This window comes from Aplidium turbinatum, chromosome 5 (genome assembly GCF_918807975.1).
Source record: "Aplidium turbinatum chromosome 5, kaAplTurb1.1, whole genome shotgun sequence".
NCBI lineage: Eukaryota > Metazoa > Chordata > Ascidiacea > Aplousobranchia > Polyclinidae > Aplidium > Aplidium turbinatum.
The window spans coordinates 1,537,704-1,559,475 of NC_137476.1; the positions used below are offsets into that span (position 1 = coordinate 1,537,704).

At 40.3% G+C, this 21,772-nt stretch overlaps 11 non-coding genes across 11 annotated transcripts; 6 read left to right on the forward strand and 5 right to left on the reverse strand.

The window, feature by feature from the left end:
* Nucleotides 1-797: 797 nt before the first annotated feature.
* On the forward strand, nt 798-869 carry Trnat-agu (transfer RNA threonine (anticodon AGU)). The gene has a single exon. It is a non-coding gene; the product is annotated as a tRNA-Thr (tRNA).
* A 1,110-nt stretch (nt 870-1,979) lies between these two features.
* Trnat-cgu (transfer RNA threonine (anticodon CGU)) lies at nt 1,980-2,051 on the reverse strand. Its single transcript has one exon. It is a non-coding gene; the product is annotated as a tRNA-Thr (tRNA).
* An 830-nt stretch (nt 2,052-2,881) lies between these two features.
* On the reverse strand, nt 2,882-2,953 carry Trnat-agu (transfer RNA threonine (anticodon AGU)). Its single transcript has one exon. It is a non-coding gene; the product is annotated as a tRNA-Thr (tRNA).
* Nucleotides 2,954-3,172: 219 nt separating this feature from the next.
* Nucleotides 3,173-3,245, forward strand: Trnat-ugu (transfer RNA threonine (anticodon UGU)). The gene has a single exon. It is a non-coding gene; the product is annotated as a tRNA-Thr (tRNA).
* Nucleotides 3,246-6,511: 3,266 nt separating this feature from the next.
* On the forward strand, nt 6,512-6,583 carry Trnat-cgu (transfer RNA threonine (anticodon CGU)). Its single transcript has one exon. It is a non-coding gene; the product is annotated as a tRNA-Thr (tRNA).
* A 2,924-nt stretch (nt 6,584-9,507) lies between these two features.
* Trnat-agu (transfer RNA threonine (anticodon AGU)) lies at nt 9,508-9,579 on the forward strand. The gene has a single exon. It is a non-coding gene; the product is annotated as a tRNA-Thr (tRNA).
* A 4,215-nt stretch (nt 9,580-13,794) lies between these two features.
* Trnat-ugu (transfer RNA threonine (anticodon UGU)) lies at nt 13,795-13,867 on the reverse strand. Its single transcript has one exon. It is a non-coding gene; the product is annotated as a tRNA-Thr (tRNA).
* A 2,041-nt stretch (nt 13,868-15,908) lies between these two features.
* Nucleotides 15,909-15,980, forward strand: Trnat-agu (transfer RNA threonine (anticodon AGU)). Its single transcript has one exon. It is a non-coding gene; the product is annotated as a tRNA-Thr (tRNA).
* Nucleotides 15,981-16,948: 968 nt separating this feature from the next.
* Nucleotides 16,949-17,020, reverse strand: Trnat-cgu (transfer RNA threonine (anticodon CGU)). Its single transcript has one exon. It is a non-coding gene; the product is annotated as a tRNA-Thr (tRNA).
* Nucleotides 17,021-19,300: 2,280 nt separating this feature from the next.
* On the reverse strand, nt 19,301-19,372 carry Trnat-agu (transfer RNA threonine (anticodon AGU)). Its single transcript has one exon. It is a non-coding gene; the product is annotated as a tRNA-Thr (tRNA).
* Nucleotides 19,373-19,591: 219 nt separating this feature from the next.
* Trnat-ugu (transfer RNA threonine (anticodon UGU)) lies at nt 19,592-19,664 on the forward strand. Its single transcript has one exon. It is a non-coding gene; the product is annotated as a tRNA-Thr (tRNA).
* The last annotated feature ends 2,108 nt before the right edge of the window (nt 19,665-21,772 follow it).

Consider the following 21,772-nt stretch of genomic DNA (forward strand, 5'->3'; position numbering starts at 1 on the left):
TTTACATGCACAATGTACAAAAATGACAGCCAATGGCGTTAGTGAGTGCTAAAAGTCCTTAAAATTTCAAAATAGAACTGAATTTCCTTGAAAGTGAGAGCCCTGAAGTCATAGCCGTAGGGGAGTAAAACATTTTGGGGGGGCGAACAAAATTTTCCAAAATTTGGCCTTTGGAAATATATTGTCAAAAACGCAGTATTACACACAATCATCTCTGGTAGTGTAGTCTAAGAACTCCACACTCATCAAATGTAAGCTGACGAAATGCAAGCCTACTATAAGGTAGGCTACGCTACCTACTTTAGTCTACTTTGAACACTTTTCACAGTCATTTGTGTGTATTTTTTAAAGTATTTATGCTAAATATCTCAAATTTGGTCATCATTGGGTGTAACTAAACAAAAAACTCGAGTCCACTTTGAAAAGCACTACAAACACACTGATGCAGCCAAACAACGATAGGTGAGGGCTACTTTGAACACTGTCCAAACTTATGCACACCAACATAGCGGTAAATCGCTAAAAAAACACTAGATAGCAGAAAAAAAACACTAGAACACTAGATGCAACCCAAAAACACTAGATCTAGTGGGAAAACACTAGGAGTGGCAGCACTGATCAAGTGTTAACAGAGTTTGGAAGCAATAACCAAGCCACTTATCGAAATGGCATGCCATGGGGGTCTCAAGCTTTTGTTGATATAACGTAACTACACGTATGTGTAACGTTGGAAAGTTGCAGTTGAATGACTTTGATGTTGGTGATATGAGCTATAAGAACTTTCTTCCCTTGCAACAGGCGCCATGGCTTAGCGGTAAAGCGCCTGTCTAGTAAACAGGAGATCCCGGGTTCGAATCCCGGTGGTGCCTCGCTTTTAATCAGAATTGATCGAAATTTATGAATGAAAACCCATCTGGAAATGGGGTGACAATGGTACTTTGCAGTAATTGTAAATAAACAAGCAAAACAAAGTAACCTTAGCCATTCTAACCTGTAAGAAAAATGTTTACATTTGACCAAATTTTTGTTGTGATACTGTATGATTCTTTAGTATTTCTTTTAAAAATATGTAAATAGGCTTGAAAATGGCTGTATGACTAGCCGAAAACGCTTGCTTATTGTTTTTATAATGTTAAGTATGGTATGGTGTTGTTGCTCAGTAGCCTAATGTTTGTTTAATTGAAAGTTTAGAAGCAATAACCAAGCCACTTATCGAAATTGCTTGCTTCGTGAAACGCAAGTTTTTGTTGATACAACGTAACTACACGTATGTGTAACGTTGGAAAGTTACAGTTGAACAAGTTTGGTGTTAGTGATGTAAGAACTTTCTTCCCTTGCAACAGGCGCCAATGGCGCCGTGGCTTAGCGTTAAAGCGCCTGTCTACTAAACACGAGATCTCGGTTTCGAATCCCGGTGGTGCCTCATTTTTGAATTAATCGAAATTGAGTTGACGTTTTATTTCCAAGCCCTTCCTGAGCGAGAAAATCAAGTATTTACGCAATAAAACACGTTAGGACTGGCAGCACCGAATAACTTTCAGTTTCCTAGTCGAAGTGCTGCCTGTCATCAAGTAACAGCAACAATACCAAAGTATAGTTCGGAAAATAAATAATTTAATCAGATTTGCTTGGTTGTTTGAATGATTCGTTGTTGGCACGGGCTCCCACAAAGAGGGAAGTTGGGCAATTTTCTCCTCTAGCATACCATTGTAAAGAAACAACGAGTTGTTTTTTTTGTATTTTCACATTTGAGAGACAAACATGCAACGCATAATAAAAAAAATTTGCTTTGATGTTTTGCTTAAACTTAGTTTGGTGGGGCTCATTTTTGTATTGTTTCAGACCAGTCCTGATTTCTCTCGGAGGCCGTGGTTGTTGGTGCATCCGACTCTTAAAAGAATCACAGCTTATTGACCAATAATACCAAAACCAATATATCTGAAAAACTGAAATATATCCAACAACTCCAATAAAACAACAGGCGCCACCGGGGTTCGAACCCAGGATCTTCTGTTTACGAGACAGGCGCTTTACCACTGAGCCATGGCGCCACGGCAAACACTAAATAGTTCCAAACTTTGATTCATTCAACTTGTTAAAGTTATGTAATTAATTGAATTTCTCTTTTAGCAGCATGATCGTTGCTTACTTTACAATGTAGATATTAACGTATTCGTTAAACGATATTCTGTTAAAATTCAATTAACCGATTCCGAAAGAAAGCATACGTATTATCTTGAACTGAGAACAAATCTTCAAAAGCTTCATCTTGGCAGTTTGGCATAGGCAATATTTTAAAGTAAACACAAGTTGCAATTACGAGGATGAATTCTTTGGTGTGTTGATGTCATCGCATGAAACGTCGGTACGGAAAAAAAAGTCAATTGCGGAGGCATTTTATCCTGACAGAAGCAAAGGACTTGAATTTTCTTAGTGTAGATTTATAACTTCTCTTTATTAAATAGCCAACAACATCTCCATATTCCTTGGCGGCTTCAGCATTTTAGTAGAAAACTGGAGGCCGGTTGGATTACGTACTTAATTTGTAAGTAATCTTAACGGCCTCTAAGTAATCCAACCGGCATGTAAGACGGGTTTAATTTCATGCAAAGTGCGATTCTCACTCTTTTTCAGTGGCTAAATTTCGATCACTTTAAATCAATTGAAGCATTTCGGACAGACAATGAGGCAAAACTAGTTACAAAGATCATTAATTGAAGGGAAGATAAATGGTAAAAGAAACAAAGGTAGACCAAGAATGATTTGGACACAAATATGTCTCAATGGACAAAAATAAATTATAACTATAATTCAAGCAGCTCATTGTATCCAATCTCCAATACGAGAAAGGAGCATATTGATGATGATTAGACTAAAAACGAGGCACCACCGGGGTTCGAACCCGGGATCTCCTGTTTACTAGACAGGCGCTTTACCGCTAAGCCATGGCGCCGGATAGATGACAACAAACTTCTACCTAATCATATCACCATTACCAAACTTATTTAACTGCAACTGTTTCAACGTTATATATACGTGTAGTGATGTGTCAAGAAAATTTGGTGTTGTATCATTGAAAGTCATTTTGACAAGTGGCTTGGATGGGGCTTCACAGATTTGTCAACAATTGATCAAAACGATCACTTTCACTCAACAAATTATGTGTGGGCAAGCCTCCATAGCTCAGGGGTTAGAGCACTGGTCTTGTAAACCAGGGGTCGTGAGTTCGATTCTCACTGGAGGCTAATTTTTGTTTATTATTCTTGTATCAAACCGAAATTGGTGAAGCCCTTTTATATTTTTTGTAATTCTTTCCATACTTTTGGACCTTGTAGTTTCAGGCTAAAGCTTGATTTTTCTCTTTCAACTCTTTTGATTTGATTGATTGATTGAATTTTTATCCTCGAAATGTTGTATTATGATAGTTTATTTATGCTGAGTAAAGTTTCTCTGTTTAGGTATTCCTTATTTATGAACTTTCCAATCTACAGTAAAGTTTCGTCCATGTTGATTCCAAGATAATTTGTCGAACTTGCCTTGTGGCCTACTAGCCCTATATACAGGGCTGGATTTCAGCCGGAGCGGTCCGGAGCGCCGCTCCGGAAGCTCGATCAAAAAATTGACTTCTCCGGAACGGCGTTCCGGAAGCTCAAATATTTTATACTCTTATTATGCTTTGCCCTGTTCAGTAAAAGTATATCCATAATTCTTGATGAGTCGAACACGTTAAATCGGGTATTCACTCTGATAATATATCTTCGTACCAGTCTTGACGGAAGCGAACCTGTGAATGTATTAATTTTGTAGGTCTTGTTGAGCTCACTATTCTTACAGCGAATGGCATCTATGATTCCCTGAAGAGCTGCCTAAAATCATATGGCATGTCTGCAACATTTTTATCTTCTTGTTTGATTGGTGTTGTATGTGATGGCGCGGCTGTGATGATAGGTCGCAAAAATGGTGTAGCAAAATTGCTTCGTGATAAATTTCCAGACATTGTGGTATGGTATTGTGCAACCATAGATTGGAACTATCGGTTCGTCATGCTGTAATATCAGTCAGTAATTTGAATCGATTTCGATCTTTTATGGACAAACGCTATAGCCTTTACCACGCTTCTCCTAACAATAGCAGGGAATTGGGTGAATGTGCAGCGGCTGTTGAAGCGCAGTTGTTGAAAATCGGAAGGGTAGGCCTACTGGACACACGTTGGGTAGCCTCGAGTTTCCACACAGTTAGTGCCGTCTGGAATGATTTCCCAGCACTTGTCGAATTTTTCAAAAAGGGGGCTACTATTAGCGACACAAGAGATTCTCGGGAACGTGCAAAATATCAAGGACTCTTGTCGAAGATAACATCCACGGATTTCTTGTTGGACTTGGCTTTGATGTACGAATATTTGCAAGAATTATCCGAAATAGCCTAAGTCTTGAATTGTAAAACAGAGCATGTAGGCTACTATTTGAGATGCAGATAACAAAACTAATAATCTTGCAAAATTATTTGAAACACGAAGGAACGAACCCGGACGACATTATGGCATTGCTAAGGATGCTGAAGAAAACCTAGAGTTCAAAGGTGAAGAATTACATGTTTGTTTGTTGTTTTGTTTATCTTTACCCTGCATTGGGAAAGCGGACTTGAGCGCTATGCATCGGTGTACGCCTTCCGACGTACACCTGACCCATGCTGCAGCCGACGGCACTGTCTGTTTCCGGTTGTCTACTCTACTTATGACTTAAATTTGGTACTACCCATTACTCGAAATCGATTACTGGGTAGAGGCAATTATCGTAAAGTTTCTTGCCCAGAAAAACAACAGCAAATGCGGGTGGCTGGAGTCGAACATGCAGGCTCTCGACTGCGAGCCCAACGCGCTAACCACTCGGAAGACTACATGTAAACAATTGCAGAAATAACCCGCTAATCAACCCCCACACTATAAATCAAAAAGTGTAGTTTTAACCACTTCTAAGGGTGGTCTAAAAATTCCACTTCTACTTTTTCATTCCCACCCCATAGCCTATTGGGAAAGATGGTCATTTCCACCCTATCAAAGGGTGATATTTTCCACCCAACAGAGAAGGGTGTATAATCACTTAGGACATTCCATCCAAGATCGCTTGTTGAATTCAACAGACTTGTCATTTATTAACAGCTGAAAAATACTTGATTCAACTATTTGGCTAGAGGACACAGTGGCCTAATGACACACGGAGAAAACGAAATCATTGAAGTGGCAAAGAGATTGCGCTTAGATGATGGCGAAGCTACTGTGAGAGGACTTCGTGAATATATAACTACGAAAAGAAGATCCCAGAGTCTTCAAAATTTGATAACGTCACTATAATCCCTTCCAGTTTCATCGAGCGAGTGTAAGCGAGGATTTTCACAAATGAACCTCATACTGACATCTGACCGTGCTTCTCCACACACTGTAACTGTTTCAAGTTTACTCTTTATACGAATGATCCGTCTTCCATTGAGAAATTTTTAACCAGCGAAGTATGTTGGATCCTGATTACGCCATGGACGTAACCCAGCAATTGAGACCCGAAGTCGCCAGAGGTTTTATGATTTTGAATACGATAAGTGTCTTAAAAATTGTAGGCTATAACTTGAAAAATCAAAAATCAAAAGTGGAAAAAACTAAAAACAAATGTTTTCCTTTTCTTTTTTCTAGGCTATAACTTGTATTTTTTTGTATTATTGTTTCACTAAAATATGAATATTTGCATTGAACAACGCTATACCATCTATAGAACATGATACTTACTTTAGCAACGTTTTAGGTACATCAAGTGTGTTGTTTCAAAGTCTTATAAAGACATATTTCTGAATTTCTTCTACAGCACCTAGCGCATTTGGAAAGTAAAAAACTAGCGCTCCGGAAGCTAATCTTCTGGAAATCCACCACTGCCTATATATCAGATTTACGATGTACGTAAGACGATATATCAAGATCACAATTTTACCCGATTTACTTTGTCAGCGTTATGCAAGAAAGAACACAATGGGCACCGTTTTCACAGGAGCCTTATTGTTTGAATAGCTTCCAATTCCAAATAATGTCGCAGTGAAAGGTTGATAAAATAACGTTGTGGAATTTTATAAACTTTGGCATAACTTCACCAAACAAGCATCAGTTCATATCTGAGAAAGTCATGAAAAGATTTTTGCTGAAACAACGCCTGGCTACTTTCTTCATTTAACGCACCCTACTCTGAAAAGGTAATTTCGTATCTCGTACTTGTAGAAATCCCTTCATTTAGATAAGAAAGTTCCCAGGTTCGAATTCCGATGATGCCTCGTTTTTAATCAAAATTGGTTGACTGAAAAAATCCTACCTGGAATTGGGTGACGAACTGACGACCGTATTTTGCTTGAACTTTCTGTGTGATGTCCTTTGTGTAAGCTAATAAACATCAATCAACCTTTGTTTTCACAAATAGTCAATAAAAACTAAATGAAAAAAATTTGGTAAATACTTAAAATTTGGTAATCTTGGCGTGGCGCCATAGCTTAGAGGTAAAGCGTCTGTCTCGTAAACAGAAGATCCTGGGTTCAAATTCCGGTGGTGCCTGCTGTTTTATTGCAGTAGTTTGATATATTTCGGTTTGTGAAGAATGGTCTTAAACTTATTGATCAATGTGTTATAGGAGTCGAATGCACCAACAACAAATTATTTACTCTATCACTATCTGTAAAGAGATAAATATTAGGCTCACACCACCAAGAGTGATGTTGTTTTGAGGAGTCATCATTATTACCATCAGCCAATCATCCCACTGGTGGGAGACGACCTCTACAATTCAGCTTTTTGCTGTTCTCATCCAGGTGATGCCAGGCTTTCTTCAATGTCATTCCGCCATCTTCTTTTCGGTCTACCTCTAGTTCTTTTTGTATATTTTGGTGTCCATTCTGTGATTATCTTGGCCGATCTTTTTTTGAAGAGTATCCATTTTTCATCAGAGATTATATCATCGCATATTCTATATTATTTCTCTGTGAGATTTCGCTCAAAAGTTAAGTGAAATAAAATTTTAAGTTTAATCAAAAGTTAAGTATCAGCCTCCAGTGAGAATCAAATGCTAGATGTTAATGAAAATCAAAGCTTTAATCAATTTTGACAAAACTTGCATAATTATTTTATGTGTGCTATACAGTATTGTTGCATCAACGAAAGCAAAATAGCCTAAGTCGTGGTCACCATTGGTTTAATGTTTTTGTGGAAAATTTAAAAGAGCGTAGTGCCTACAGACAATTGACTTTTATCCAGAAACAAATAAAACCACTTGTTCATAATTAATTTGTTTGAAGAAAATTTTGAATGGGATGTAACATGTACAAGGACATAGCTTAATAACACAGGCCAATAAAAAATATTTTGATTCTATTTCTACATCAAACTGATTTGCGCAAATTCGGGTGGTGCTGAATCTAAATGTGAGCATAAATTTCTATTAGATTAGCGTTTTGAGATGATGAACAATAAAAGCAAGCCCGACTGGGCCCAGTGCAGCTCTAAAAAAACAATAGAAGACTCATAGACCTCTCCAAGTAATGCTTTATGGAAAGGGGTGTAAAGGAATGTTCAGAGAATGAAATACATTTTCAATAACAACATTCACTGATTTCTATTAATTTTGTTGCAATAATCTTCTTAATCAATTTAATTATGTAAAGAGATAATACAAGACAACATAACACTTTGTTCACCGAAAGTGATTGTTTCGATCAATTGTTGACAAAGCTGTGAAGGGTCATCCAAGCCACTTATCGAAAGACTTTCAATGATACAACACCAAATTTTGTTTATGCATCACTACACGTAATTGTAACGTTGGAAAAGTTGCAGTTGAACAAGTTTGGTGTTGGTGATATCAGTTGTTAGAAGTGATTATAAAGTATGTAAAACAATTGGTTAAAAAATATTTAAAACAAAAGAAGAAGATTGATTAAAAAGCATGTAAAACAATTATTTAGCCACCAGTGAGAATCGAACTAACGGTATCTGGTCTGAGCCGTGGAGAGGAAAATTTGGGCCCGGTACACATGACAATCTTTGGCATTCAAATCAAGATACTTCTAACAAAAGGACACGATATCCAAAAAATATGCTGTGGTATTTCAAGTTTCTGGGGCGCAAAGTGAGGTTACGGTCTACTGCTTCTAAAATCCCCCGGACACGTGTCTAAAAGTACCTCCTAGACATCCCTGTCAACTCTACTTCCCCTGAAAGTACCTCCTAGACATCCCTGTCAACTCTACTTCCCCTGAAAGTACCTCCTAGACATCCCTGTCAACTCTACTTCCCCTGAAAGTACCTCCTAGACATCTTTGTCAACTCTACTTCCCCTAAAAGTACCTCCTAGACATCCCTGTCAACTCTACTTCCCCTGAAAGTACCTCCTAGACATCTTTGTCAACTCTACTTCCCCTAAACGTACCTCCTAGACATCCCTGTCAACTCTACTTCCCCTGAAAGTACCTCCTAGACATCCCTGTCAACTCTACTTCTCCTGAAAGTACCTCCTAGACATCCCTGTCAACTCTACTTCCCCTGAAAGTACCTCCTAGACATCTCTGTCAACTCTACTTCCCCTGAAAGTACCTCCTAGACATCCCTGTCAACTCTACTTCCCCTAAAAGTACCTCCTAGACATCCCTGTCAACTCTACTTCCCCTAAAAGTACCTCCTAGACATCTCTGTCAACTCTACTTCCCCTAAAAGTACCTCCTAGACATCCCTGTCAACTCTACTTCCCCTAAAAGTACCTCCTAGACATCCCTGTCAACTCTACTTCCCCTAAAAGTACCTCCTAGACATCCCTGTCAACTCCACTTCCCCTGAAAGTACCTCCTAGACATCTCTGTCAACTCTACTTCCCCTGAAAGTACCTCCTAGACATCCCTGTCAACTCTACTTCCCCTAAAAGTACCTCCTAGACATCCCTGTCAACTCTACTTCCCCTGAAAGTACCTCCTAGACATCCCTGTCAACTCTACTTCCCCTGAAAGTACCTCCTAGACATCCCTGTCAACTCTACTTCCCCTAAAAGTACCTCCTAGACATCCCTGTCAACTCTACTTCCCCTGAAAGTACCTCCTAGACATCCCTGTCAACTCTACTTCCCCTGAAAGTACCTCCTAGACATCCCTGTCAACTCTACTTCCCCTGAAAGTACCTCCTAGACATCTCTGTCAACTCTACTTCCCCTGAAAGTACCTCCTAAACATCCCTGTCAACTCTACTTCCCCTGGTTTACAAGACCAATGGTGTAACCCCTGAGCTATGGAGGCTTGCCCACACACAAGTTGTTCATCGAAAGTGATCACATTGATCAAGTTTTAACAGAGTTTGGAAGCAATAACCAAGCCACTTATCGAAATGGCTTGCAATGTGGGTCGCAAGCTTTTGTTGATACAACGTTACTACACATATGTGCAACGTTAAAAAGTTGCACCAAGTGATATGAGTTGTAAGAACTTTTATCCCTTACAACAGGCGCCATGGCTTAGCAGTAAAGCGCCTGTCTAGTAAACAGGAGATCCCGGGTTCGAATCCCGGTGGTGCCTCGCTTTTAATCAGAATTGATCAAAATTTTTGAATAAAGTCTTATCTGGAAATGGGGTGACAATCGTACTTTGCAGTAATTGTAAATAAACAAGCAAAACAAAGTAACCTTAGCGGGTTTAACACAATGTATTACACCCAAAACAAAAGATATAACATAAGAGCTCAAACGTTTTCGACACGTGTGTCCTCATCATCAATTAAATCTGCAATAATCATAAAATGAGAAGTTGTAAGATAAATTTGACTTTGCACTACAACTGTAATGCCATTCTGAACTGATAAGCACAAACTGAACAAATGATACAAGAATGATTACGAGTAAATTATACGGCGGGAAACAGGTCACATGTGTAAACTACAGGCATGTGACAAACAATTAGAACACACACAAAAAGAATGATAAGCCACAGGCGAATAGCTGCCGATTGAAAGATGGATTGCTACGTTTGATTCTTAAGGCTTCCATGATCTTAGTCAGAAAATCAGGTCTGCCTCGAGAGATGATTTTAAATTGGTCGATCGATGCATTGTCAGTGCACGTTTCACAAGAGGCGATGTGCTCTTTAAGTTTAATTCAAGAAGCGAAGTCAAACGGCAATTTTTTTATGTCTTTAACCGTGTTAGGCTAGAAAGTTAATGATAGAATTGAGATGGAATGATGGAAGACTGTCTTCCATGCCATCATCCAAATCTTCCATCTCATTCCAACTTTCATCGCAAAATATGCCTTCCATTCCATCACCTGCACAGAAGTGGTTGACTGATAGCGATCACTTAGGGTCGAATGCACCAACAGTGATTAAACTGCATTTAACTTAATCTTGAATAAAACTACAATTAAGTTAGACTTTGTATGCACCAACACCAAGGGCTATTTAAACCATGATTAAACTGTGATTAACTAGGCAAGTTAAGTAACAGAGTTAATACAGCTCCAGAGTAGGTTTAAAACTTGATTAACTTTCCAGCAAAGGGTTCTAGTACAGGTATTGTATTAGTTCTTGGTAATTGCAACATCACGCTGCACCTTTTGAACTATGGAAGGTGTGATGTGTGATAGGATTAGAATGACCAAAATGTAATTGTAAAGGTTCCTCACATTTCATGGACAGCAACTGATTTATAATTGTATATAAAATAGTTGAGGTTATGAGTTGCTTACCAAAATTTGGCTATTGTAGCCAGGGGTGACGGAACAATTTTCGACTGGGGGGTGCAGGGTTATGAAAAAAGGGGCATTTTTGTTGCTGAAAGGCCAATTCTTTTAAAAGTTTTAAGATAAGATATAGCGATAATGCTCATCTATCAGCTCACTATTGAGTAATGAACAAGTGTCCGGTATACAAAGAAAGGCATCATGCTTTGTTATAATGATGTAACCTACTGTGTTGCAGAATTTTGTGCCGTGAATATTATTTTGAGGCAAAATGAAAGATAATAATTAGGCTAAAATTGAATAGCAGAAATTGTTATATTGCAATATGTGCATTGGCTACAGCTACCTGGTGTGTTTATTTCTAAATTGTTCTGTATGAATAACAATTACGAACAGCGAAAAGTTACAACCATTCAATTGTACATATACAAAATGTTATCACTAGGGCGATTTTTTGTAACCAAAATGACTTCAATTTTGCAAAAAAAGTCACCAAAAAGTAACTTTATTCAACGAAAACAAGAAAGCGAAAGAAATCGCATCAATTCCACATAAAAAAGCATCTAAATTAGTTTTAATTTGTACTCAAATCAGAATTACACATTCAAATTACACAATGTAATGTTTTACATTCTCTGGGAAGAAGTTTCTGTCAATTGAACACTTTATACAACTTAGCTGTTGCAGGGAAAAACAAACACTTTATACAACTTAGCTGTTGCAGGGAAAACAGCAGGAAAAAACAAACACTTTAGCTGTTGCAGGGAAAACAATTGGTTAAATATAGTTAACACAATTTGTTTGATCGCAAAAATTTATTAACGAGTTTTCGGTAATACACGTGATACGAACAAGCATGGGCTCGTGCATACCTAAAATCCATACCATAGTAGAAGATATTTTAAAAGTCTTGGCATTACATAAAATGTAAATTCATCTCTCCAGTAGCAATAAAAGATATACAAATAGGGGAATTAGGCAAAAAAGTATGCAAAATAAAGTGACCTAACAAATGAAAAGTAATCTAAAAACACAAAAAGTGACTTTTGGTAACTTTATAGCATCTTAAACATTGACTCCACACAACCATGAAATTTTGGTTATACATTTCTTTTGTTAATTGGTACAACTATAAAAAAGTAACTTTGGTTACAAAAATCGCCCTAGTTATCACATAAATACTTAAACAGAGTAGCAAAGCTCAAATTTGTTATTTTTTACATTGCTCGATTTGTGCCTGTATCAGTTGTTCAGCTAATTCAAATTTTCTTTTTCGGTGTCATTACTCTTTTGGGGTGGACCACCGCCAGTGGTGAAGCGTTCTTGGCGGGCCAAAGAGACCCTTTTTTTTGCTTGGGCCTTCATGTTTGTCCACAACCTTCGAAGAGTACCCTCTTCTCTAACTGCGAAGGTTGAGACACCATTAAAATCTTTGGTGAGTTCCCGCCAGGCATCATTTTTGTTGTGTGTGGTCACACCATCAGTCTTCTTGCATTCAATAATATTGCGATATGTTGCAATGCAAGTGAGAAACAGGTCTTTTTCGTGTGGAGAAAAATTTTGCAATCGTTGTTTTGAGATTTTATAAATGAATTAAATTTAACAGTCAAGAAAAAATTGTGAAATATTTATTCTACACTGAAATACAAAACAGTAGAATAATGTAGTCAAATCATTTCAGAAAAATTTACATTAGCCCAATGTTTATGAAAATAAATTTCTAGTTGGCAGTTGTGTCTTGATGAAAAGCATTCTATTACCTCCACCTTTAACATCTAGCCGCCTGAGTGGTGAGAGCGTCTGCTCGATAACTGTATGGTTCCTTCGCTGCTTCCAGTCGTCTGTTGTGTTGCATGTGTAATCGCAGTGTACTGTATGTTGTCGCAATGGGCGTAAAATAAAACATGTTGTTTTTAACAAAGCCTGAGCACTACTGTAAACTTGTCTGGACAGTTTAGCACCCTGTAGTCTTGTAGTGGCATTGCCAGGAGATTAAACAGCAAGGAGTTAATCCATGCAGATGGACCCCCTCCAGTGTGTTGACGTAGGCAACCCCAGTAAGAGGTGGAGGCCTCCCTCAGGGAATTTTGAAAAAATTACATTAAATTTAGTTCATTCTGAGTATTTCGAGCACAAAATGGTCAAAAACAAGATAAACCTCTTTCAAAATGCGATGGTTTCTATCAGGGCCATTGAGAGAACATTTCGGGCCCGGTACCAAGCAAAAATCCGGGCCCCTAAAGTTTTGAAAAGCAAAGCGACCTTGCACAACCGTCGCTGACACTTGAACTGCCCTTTCACAACTTCCTAAAAGGCATGAGAAATGGTTTCTTGATATTAGACTGTCATAACACCTCTCCTACCCCCGGTTAGAAAACACTGTTCTAAGTGGAATTGTCTCAAAGATTCACTTTCAAATTTCTGATGTACAACCTTGTAGCCTAACTGCAACTGCTAAATTCAGCTGATTTCAGGCTGCTTCTGCAATGTAGTGAAAGTTAAGGCACACCAACTTAAGTAGTTAAAACCAGGGAGCACTTTAAAAAGGTGTTTCATTGGCACCTGACAAAAGGGCTGCTTAGTGCCTGGCTCACATATTACACCAGATATCATTTCGAGCAAATTTGTGAATACCGGTCCAGCTTACGTTTCTACCAAATAACTTATCAGCAAATGTAACGCTTTTTGCCATTGCTATGAACAAACAATGTATGTAGGCCTACCTTTTTCCACCACTGAACTGTACTGAACCCCATAACAAATCAAAGAAATACTCATTGCTAGAGTTATGACTCAGCAAAAACCATCAACAGTCTGATTAAATCATTGATTAGCTAATCATGCACAAAATTTTGTTGGTGCATACCAACAACGAATTAACTTTAATCACTGTTAAGTTAATCAATGATTAACTTTAATCATTGTTTAAGTTAATCACTGTTGGTGCATTCGACCCTTAGAGACTTAGATCAATTGTTGTTAATCAACTGTTAATCAATCGATCAAAGTTTATATTATGATAAGAAGATTGATTAAAAACTATGTAAAAATTTTTCATAGCCTCCAGTGAGAATCGAACTCACGACCCCTGGTTTACAAGACCAGTGCTCTAACCCCTGAGCTATGGAGGCTTGCCCAAACACAAGTTGTTGATTGAATGTGATCACATTGATCAAGTGTTAACAGAGTTTGGAAGCAATAACCAAGCCACTTGTCGAAATGGCATGCCATGGGGATCTCAAGCTTTTGTTGATACAACGTTGCTACACATATGTGTAACGTTGTAACGTTGGAAATGTGTAACACATATGTGTAACGTATGATTGTGTAACCCTGAGCTTGTGCTCCATGCTGGCCATGCCCTAAAGTCCTGGTTACGTAGATTCCTCTCTTCCTGCCTGCACCACCTCACAATCCCAAAAATCTGGAGAAGAGCTTTAGTAGTTGCGATCCTTAAGCTTCACAAGCCACCAGAGGACCCAAAGAGCTATCGTCCGATATCCCTCCTCTGTGTTCCTTTCAAGATCCTCGAAAGACTGATCTATGCCCGCGTCAACCCAATCATCGACCCGCTCCTTCCAAAAGAGCAAGCTGGGTTTCGGCGCGGAAAATCCACTGTAGATCAGGTCACACTGTTGACCCAGGACATCGAGGACTGCTTTGAGGCAAAAAAGAAGGCCGGCGCTGTCTTTCTAGATCTCACAGCTGCCTACGATACTGTATGGCATCGCGGCCTTACTTACAAGCTGCTTCGCCTGCTTCCTGACCGACATATGGTCCATATGATCATGTAACTTGTCAGGAATCGAAGCTTCACCCTCACCACCGGCAACCCACGGCGAAGCAGACTGAGACGCCTGAAAAACGGCGTCCCACAGGGATCGGTCCTGGCTCCACTTCTTTTCAACATCTACACCCACGACCTGCCAACCACGGTCTCCTTAAAATACGCTTATGCGGACGATCTGGCAATTCTCCACTCCACAAAGTCGTGGGAAAATCTAGAAGACACCTTGAGCCAGGACATGCAAACCATCTCAGCTTATCTCCAGAACTGGCGACTGAAACTCAGCGAAACCAAAACTGTGGCGGCAGCTTTCCACCTACACAATCGGGAAGCTGATCGTGAGCTACATGTCCACAACAACGGAAAACCTCTGTCATTCTGCCCCGAGCCAAGGTATCTTGGGGTGACATTAGACAGATCGCTCACATACCGCCACCATTTGGTGTCACTGTGCAAGAAACTGACATCCCGCGCTGCATTACTGAAGCGCCTGGCAGGCTCTAGCTGGGGGGCGAGGGCTGACACTTTGCGAATAGCAGCCTTAGCCCTTGTCTACTCTTCAGCAGAGTACTGTGCACCTGTCTGGTGCCGCAGTGCTCACTGCCACAACATCGACACTGCCATAAACAGCGCCCTGCGCACAGTGACCGGATGCCTGCGTCCAACACCATTGGACAATCTCCCCATTCTCGCTGGCATCCAACCTGCTGAGCTTCGTCGCGAAGAAGCCACTCTGTCCCTCGGTCGACGGGCACTGGAGCCTAATCATCTTCTCCACCACAAGATCTCTGCCTTCCCAAACGGGCACCCCCGTCGACTGAAATCAAGACAACCATTCGTGCCAGCCGCTCGGCTTCTGATCAACGAAGCTGACGAACAAGACATCTCTGCGGCTACTTGGGCGGACCATAAATGGCATTCTGAATGGAGGTCAAGCACCACCAGACTCCATTCATTCATCCCCGACGCCGACACACGCCCCATCGGCCTGACACTGCAGAGACAGGCATGGGTGCGCCTCAACCGTCTCCGTACGGGCGTCGGGCTTTTCCGCTCAACCATGCACCAATGGGGAATGGCTTCTTCCTCCTCCTGTGAATGTGGTGCCGAGGAACAGACCGCAGACCACATCATCAATGACTGTACCATCTTCAAGCCACCTAACGGAGTGGAAGGTCTGCGCGTCATGGATGATGAAACTAAAGACTGGCTGCTCTCTAGCAGCCTTCCAGTGTAGTCCGGGAACATCGTGAATCTGGGGTGGTAAAAGGATAGACCCTCGGCCCCAGAAGCTCAGACGACGACGACGACGACGACGTTACAAAGAAACAAGTTTGGTGTTAATGATATGAGTTATAGGCTAAGAACTTTCTTCCCTTGCAACAGGCGCCATGGCTTAGCGGTAAAGCGCCTGTCTAGTAAACAGGAGATCCCGGGTTCGAATCCCGGTGGTGCCTCGCTTATAATCAGAATTGATCGAAATTTATGAATGAAAACCTATCTGGAAATGGGGTGACAATCGTACTTTGCAGTAATTGTAAATAAACAGGGTAACCTTAGCCATTCTAGCCTGTAAGAAAAATGTTTACATTTGACCAATTTTTGTTGTGACACTGTATGATTCTTTAGTATTTCTTATGTAAATAGGCTTGAAAATGGCTGTATGACTAGCCGAAAACGCTTGCTTATTGTTTTTACAGTATAATGTTAATTAAGTATGGTGTTGTTGCTAGGTAGCCTAATGTTTGTTTAATTGAAAGTTTAGAAGCAATAACCAAGCCACTTATCGAAATTGCTTGCATCGTGAAACGCAAGTTTTTGTTGATACACCGTAACTACACGCAGGCGCGGATTTATGGGGGGGCCCAGGGGGCCCGGGCCCCCCTGAAATTTTGTGAAAAATTGTATGTTTCCGCATGAAATGGTTTGATATGCTTCTAAACAGCTGATATTAGTCCCTCGGCATCAAAATTGATGAAAATGGTTGTTTTAATGTCTATTTTCTAGCATATCGTATATGTCGTAGTATCATTGTTCATATCTGTTTAGCTTTTTCTTTCTTTTTAATTGATTTTCAAATTTTCTGGCCCCCCCCGAAAAAAACTCTTAGATTTGCGCCTGACTACACGTATGTAACGTAACGTTGGAAAGTTACAGTTGAATGACTTTGGTGTTGGTGATGTAAGAACTTTCTTCCCGTGCAACAGGCGCCATGGCTTAGCGGTAAATTTGCTTTGATGTTTTGCTTAAACTTAGTTTGGTGGGGCTCATTTTTGTATTGTTTCCAGACCAGTCCTGATTTCTCTCGGAGGCCGTGGTTGTTGGTGCATCCGACTCTTAAAAGAATCACAGCTTATTGACCAATAATACCAAAACCAATAATTCTGAAAAACTGAAATATATCCAACAACTCCAATTAAACAACAGGCGCCACCGGGATTCGAACCCAGGATCTTCTGTTTACGAGATAGGCGCTTTACCACTGAGCCATGGCGCCACGGCAAACACTAAATAGTTCCAAACTTTGATTCATTCAACTTGTTAAAGTTATGTAATTAATTGAGTTTCTCTTTTAGCAGCATGATCGTTGCTTACTTCACAATGTAGATATTAACGTATTCGTTAAACGATATTCTGTTAAAATTCAATTAACCGATTCCGAAAGAAAGCATACAGGGGCGCCGGAAGCGGGGGGGGGGGGGGGGGGGGCAGGGAGGCGGATGCCCCCCCTGCTCTCAATTTTTCTGCAGATTCAGGGGCAAGGGGGGCAATGGTGTCCTTTTAATGTCATGTAAACTACTGCACATTTTGCAATATAACAATTTCTGCTATTCGCTTTTAGCCTAATTATAATCTTTCATTTTTGCCTCAAAATAATATTTACGGCACAAAATTTTGCAACACAGTAGGATACAGGCCTTAAAACTCGTTTTTTTTCGGCAGCCATCGTGGCCTACCGGGAGCTCCTTCTCGGCGGCCAAATCTGCGTGCTTGAAGGCCAAAATACAAACTAAAAATAACGATGGCACAAGTAAATAGAATTAAACTTGCAACAATGCTAAAATGATCACTTAGCGTTGTTGAAGTCTGGGCCTGGGCGACGTCGTACAATAGAATCGTTGCACCACGCAATAACTGCTTTATCGGGATTGTAATCCAGTACTGCGGACCATCTAACGACACTCGCACGAGTGTCTCAGCTAGGGCAGGGCGAGGGGGGCGGCACTTTCAGACTACGATTTTTGATTTTGATTATAATCTGATAAAAAAACGCATTTCATTTTCACATGCTTTTTCTTGAAGGGGCGGAAAAATCTGAATCCGCCCCGGGTGGCACATTCCTTAGCTACGCCACTGAAGTGTCTCCAATGTGGCTGATTTTAAAGGTTCGCCACTACCCTAGAATTCTTTTTAGCAACGAAAAGCAACGTTCGACATGTGTTGACGATGACGGCAAGGTAATAAAATAAGTATTTCAATGATGTGAAGGACATTACTAAAAGAAGCATAATTTTTGCAAAATATGATCAAAAAATATTTTTCCCTCGGACGTCAACTAATCTAGTTCTTCTTTTTAACAACGATTCAATGTCCGACAACATCGAGTCGACATAAAAACGACAATATTGCCAGCAATATTGTTAAAAGAAACGTCGGGAATTACAAACAAGACTTACAGCGCTGGTGATCGCAGATGGATATATTCCATCAACAACAAATATTCCCGCACAATGCAACAGTGGCGATTATGACGCGCTGACCTAATTTTGCGTCACTCTTTGATACTATACATGTTTTCGACAGTTAATCCACAATCATTCTATTGCGAAATTAAATAATTAGTTAGAAAAGACTGGCGGCCAAACTTGGCCGATTGAGGAGGTAGCACCGGCTGTCATTCAAGCACTACTTAGCGGCCATGGCCGCAGACTGCTTTAAGGCTTGACAGTAGGTTACATCATTATAACATAGCATGATGCCCTTCTTTGTATACCGGACACTTGTAGGCTATCATTACTCAATACATAATGAGCTGATAGATGAGCATTATCGCTATATCTTATCTTAAAACTTGAAAAAAATTGGCCTTTTAGTAAACAAAAGTGCCCTTTTTTCTTAATCTTGCCCCCCCAGTCAAAAATCGTTCCGGCGCCCCTGAAAGCATACGTATTATCTTGAACTGAGAACAAATCTTCAAAAGCTTCATCTTGGCAGTTTGGCATAGGCAATATTTTTAAAGTAAACACAAGTTGCAATTACGAGGATGAATTTTTTGGTGTGTTGATGTCATCGCATGAAACGTCGGTACGGAAAAAAAAAGTCAATTGTGGAGGCATTTTTCCTGACAGAAGCAAAGGACTTGAATTTTCTTAGTGTAGATTTATAACGTCTCTTTATTAAATAGCCTACAACATCTCCATATTTCTTGGCGGCTTCAGCATTTTAGTAGAAAACTGGAGGCCGGTTGGATTACATAGCCTACTTAACGGGTTTAATTTCATGCAAAGTGCGATTCTCACTCTTTTTCAGTGGCTAAATTTCGATCACTTTAAATCAATTGAAGCATTTCGGACAGACAATGAGGCAAAACTAGTTACAAAGATCATTAATTGAAGGGAAGATAAATGGTAAAAGAAACAAGGGTAGACCAAGAATGATTTGGACACAAATATGTCTCAATGGACAAAAATAAATTATAAATATATTTCAAGCAGCTCATTGTATCCAATCTCCAATACGAGAAAGGAGCATATTGATGATGATTAGACTAAAAACGAGGCACCACCGGGGTTCGAACCCGGGATCTCCTGTTTACTAGACAGACGCTTTACCGCTAAGCCATGGCGCCGGATGGATGACAACAAACTTCTACCTAATCATATCACCATTACCAAACTCATTTAACTGCAACTGTTTCAACGTTATATATACGTGTAGTGATGTATCAAGGAAATTTGGTGTTGTATCATTGAAATTCATTTTGACAAGTGGCTTGGATGGGGCTTCACAGATTTGTCAACAATTGATCAAAACGATCACTTTCACTCAACAAATTATGTTTGGGCAAGCCTCCATAGCTCAGGGGTTAGAGCACTGGTCTTGTAAACCAGGGGTCGTGAGTTCGATTCTCACTGGAGGCTAATTTTTTTTATTATTTTTGTATTATGGTCTACTAATATTAGGCCTAATTGTAGGCCTACTAGGCCTACAAGCGGTAACGTCACTTCATCAACCTCGGTAACCGAGCTTGCGTCAACGGTTCAAAGCCTCTACAAGTAGCCTATACAAAAAGTCAGGATTAAGCTCTCATTTAGGCTTTCTCAATTCGAGGATAAAAACTCCCATTATCGATCATTCAATCTCATCTCAAGCTATGCCTTCAAGATGTAGACAGCGCAGAGTTCTGGCAAGGACAGTCAAGAGGAACGCTCGTTTCTACACGAAATTCGAGAACCCTTGCTGTGGATGTTTATCTTATGCTTAAAATACTTTTTCAGTTGCAAGAAAATAGGCCGATGTTTGTTTTCACAATCATTCAATCAAAGTTTAACAAGTTGAATGAATCCACGTTTGGAAAGTCTTCAAAATTTGTAATCCTTTCAGTGGCGCCATGGCCCAGTGGTAAAGTGCTTGTCTCGTAAACAGAAGGTCCCGGGTTCAACTCTCGTTGTTGACTCAGTTTAATTGCAGTGGTGAAATTTAATTCAGTTGTTTAGCTTAACTGGGTAGAGCTCAATCGTCTTCCCACTAAATGGTCAAGTACAACTTGTTTCCCATAATAACGTTGAAATACTATAGTAGAAGATGTAGCCTAGTAAGCTACTGAAACGTTATAGCATTCGTTTTCAAGGTCATTTTGGCTTCACAAGGTACTTCTTCTTTTTCTTCTTCTCTCGTTTTGTCGCTATGTATATCAGGGCACAGTCGGTGAGCTTGTGGCACGCAGCAGCTAAATCCGTTTTCGGGATTTCGCTTTACTTCGTTTTATACCACAAACCTAAATTGTTTCTGATAGAACACATGGGGTCAACTTGCCTTCGGTGTAAATCCCCAACATCGGGAGCTCCCACTCTTGCTCCGGTCGTAGTGAGTCCCTCGTCTCCCTGGTAGGTATCTCCCAGGTAAGTATGGTGTGCCTGCTGAGTGTTTGGGTGTGTGGACGACTCACGGGCGGACGCACTAATGATGAGACCGGGAACAAATCCATTTCATGTGGAAAATTATAAACCCGCAAGATGCAATGGTATTCATCTTGAACTCTGAGCGTTGCGCGAATGAAAAAAAAATCTCTCATGTAAGGCAACGTCGATCAACGGGTGTGAGGACTAGTCACCCTTCCCCGCAAGCTACTGCTTGGTGCCGTCATTGGAGACTAGGCCTTCTATACCATGAGGTGGTCTGTACCGCGGGCAATCATTGATTATGTGGGCTGCCGTCTGCATTTCACCACACTCACAGGTAGCACTTTCTGCCAAGCTCCAATGCAACATGCCTACACCATATCGTCCATCTTAATCAAATAATTTTATAGTGATAGCTGTAGCAAGTTTAGTTTCAAAACTACGACCACGTCGGAACCACGTACGGTACTTGCTTTCGTTCCTCATCAAAACGTATAACCACAATGATACCGCGCTACTTTCAAAGTAGAGGATACCCACCTCCGAGGTTGTTCATACCTTAAACCAATGATGTTGGCGGAAACATTTTATTTGAAGACAGCTATTTCCATGCTTCAGAGCGGGCAACTTTCACTGAATGGAAGGAGCTGTCGTGGATCACATCATCATTTCTTGTAAAAACAAACCGCGTATTGGCGTCTAGGTGTGGTGTAGATGTTGGATGGAGAGAGATTGGACATGGTCATCATTGCTGCCCACAGTTGGTCAGTTATTGTCATTGATGATTGGACAGAAGTAAAGACGGCTGGTAACGGAGGTGGGAGTGCCTCGGGCGGATGAACATGTAAACTGTTTGTGGATGATGAAAAGTTGATACAAAGGTGACTGAAAGGAACCGAGTATTTGACTTTATCAGTGAGAGCATTTTAAGCTTCGGCGCACGTCAAAGTGTAGGTGGCGGTGATTTGAGACAAAAAGATGAGCTCCCTCGTCTTCTGGGGAGGGAAATGGTTTACATGCGGAGGAGGGATAAAGGTTAAGTTCTACCAATTGCGCTTCAACAAGTTGGAATTTCCCAGTAGGATGATGTTGCTGCTAATAACCAAGATGCTCAAGCTCGTGGTTCT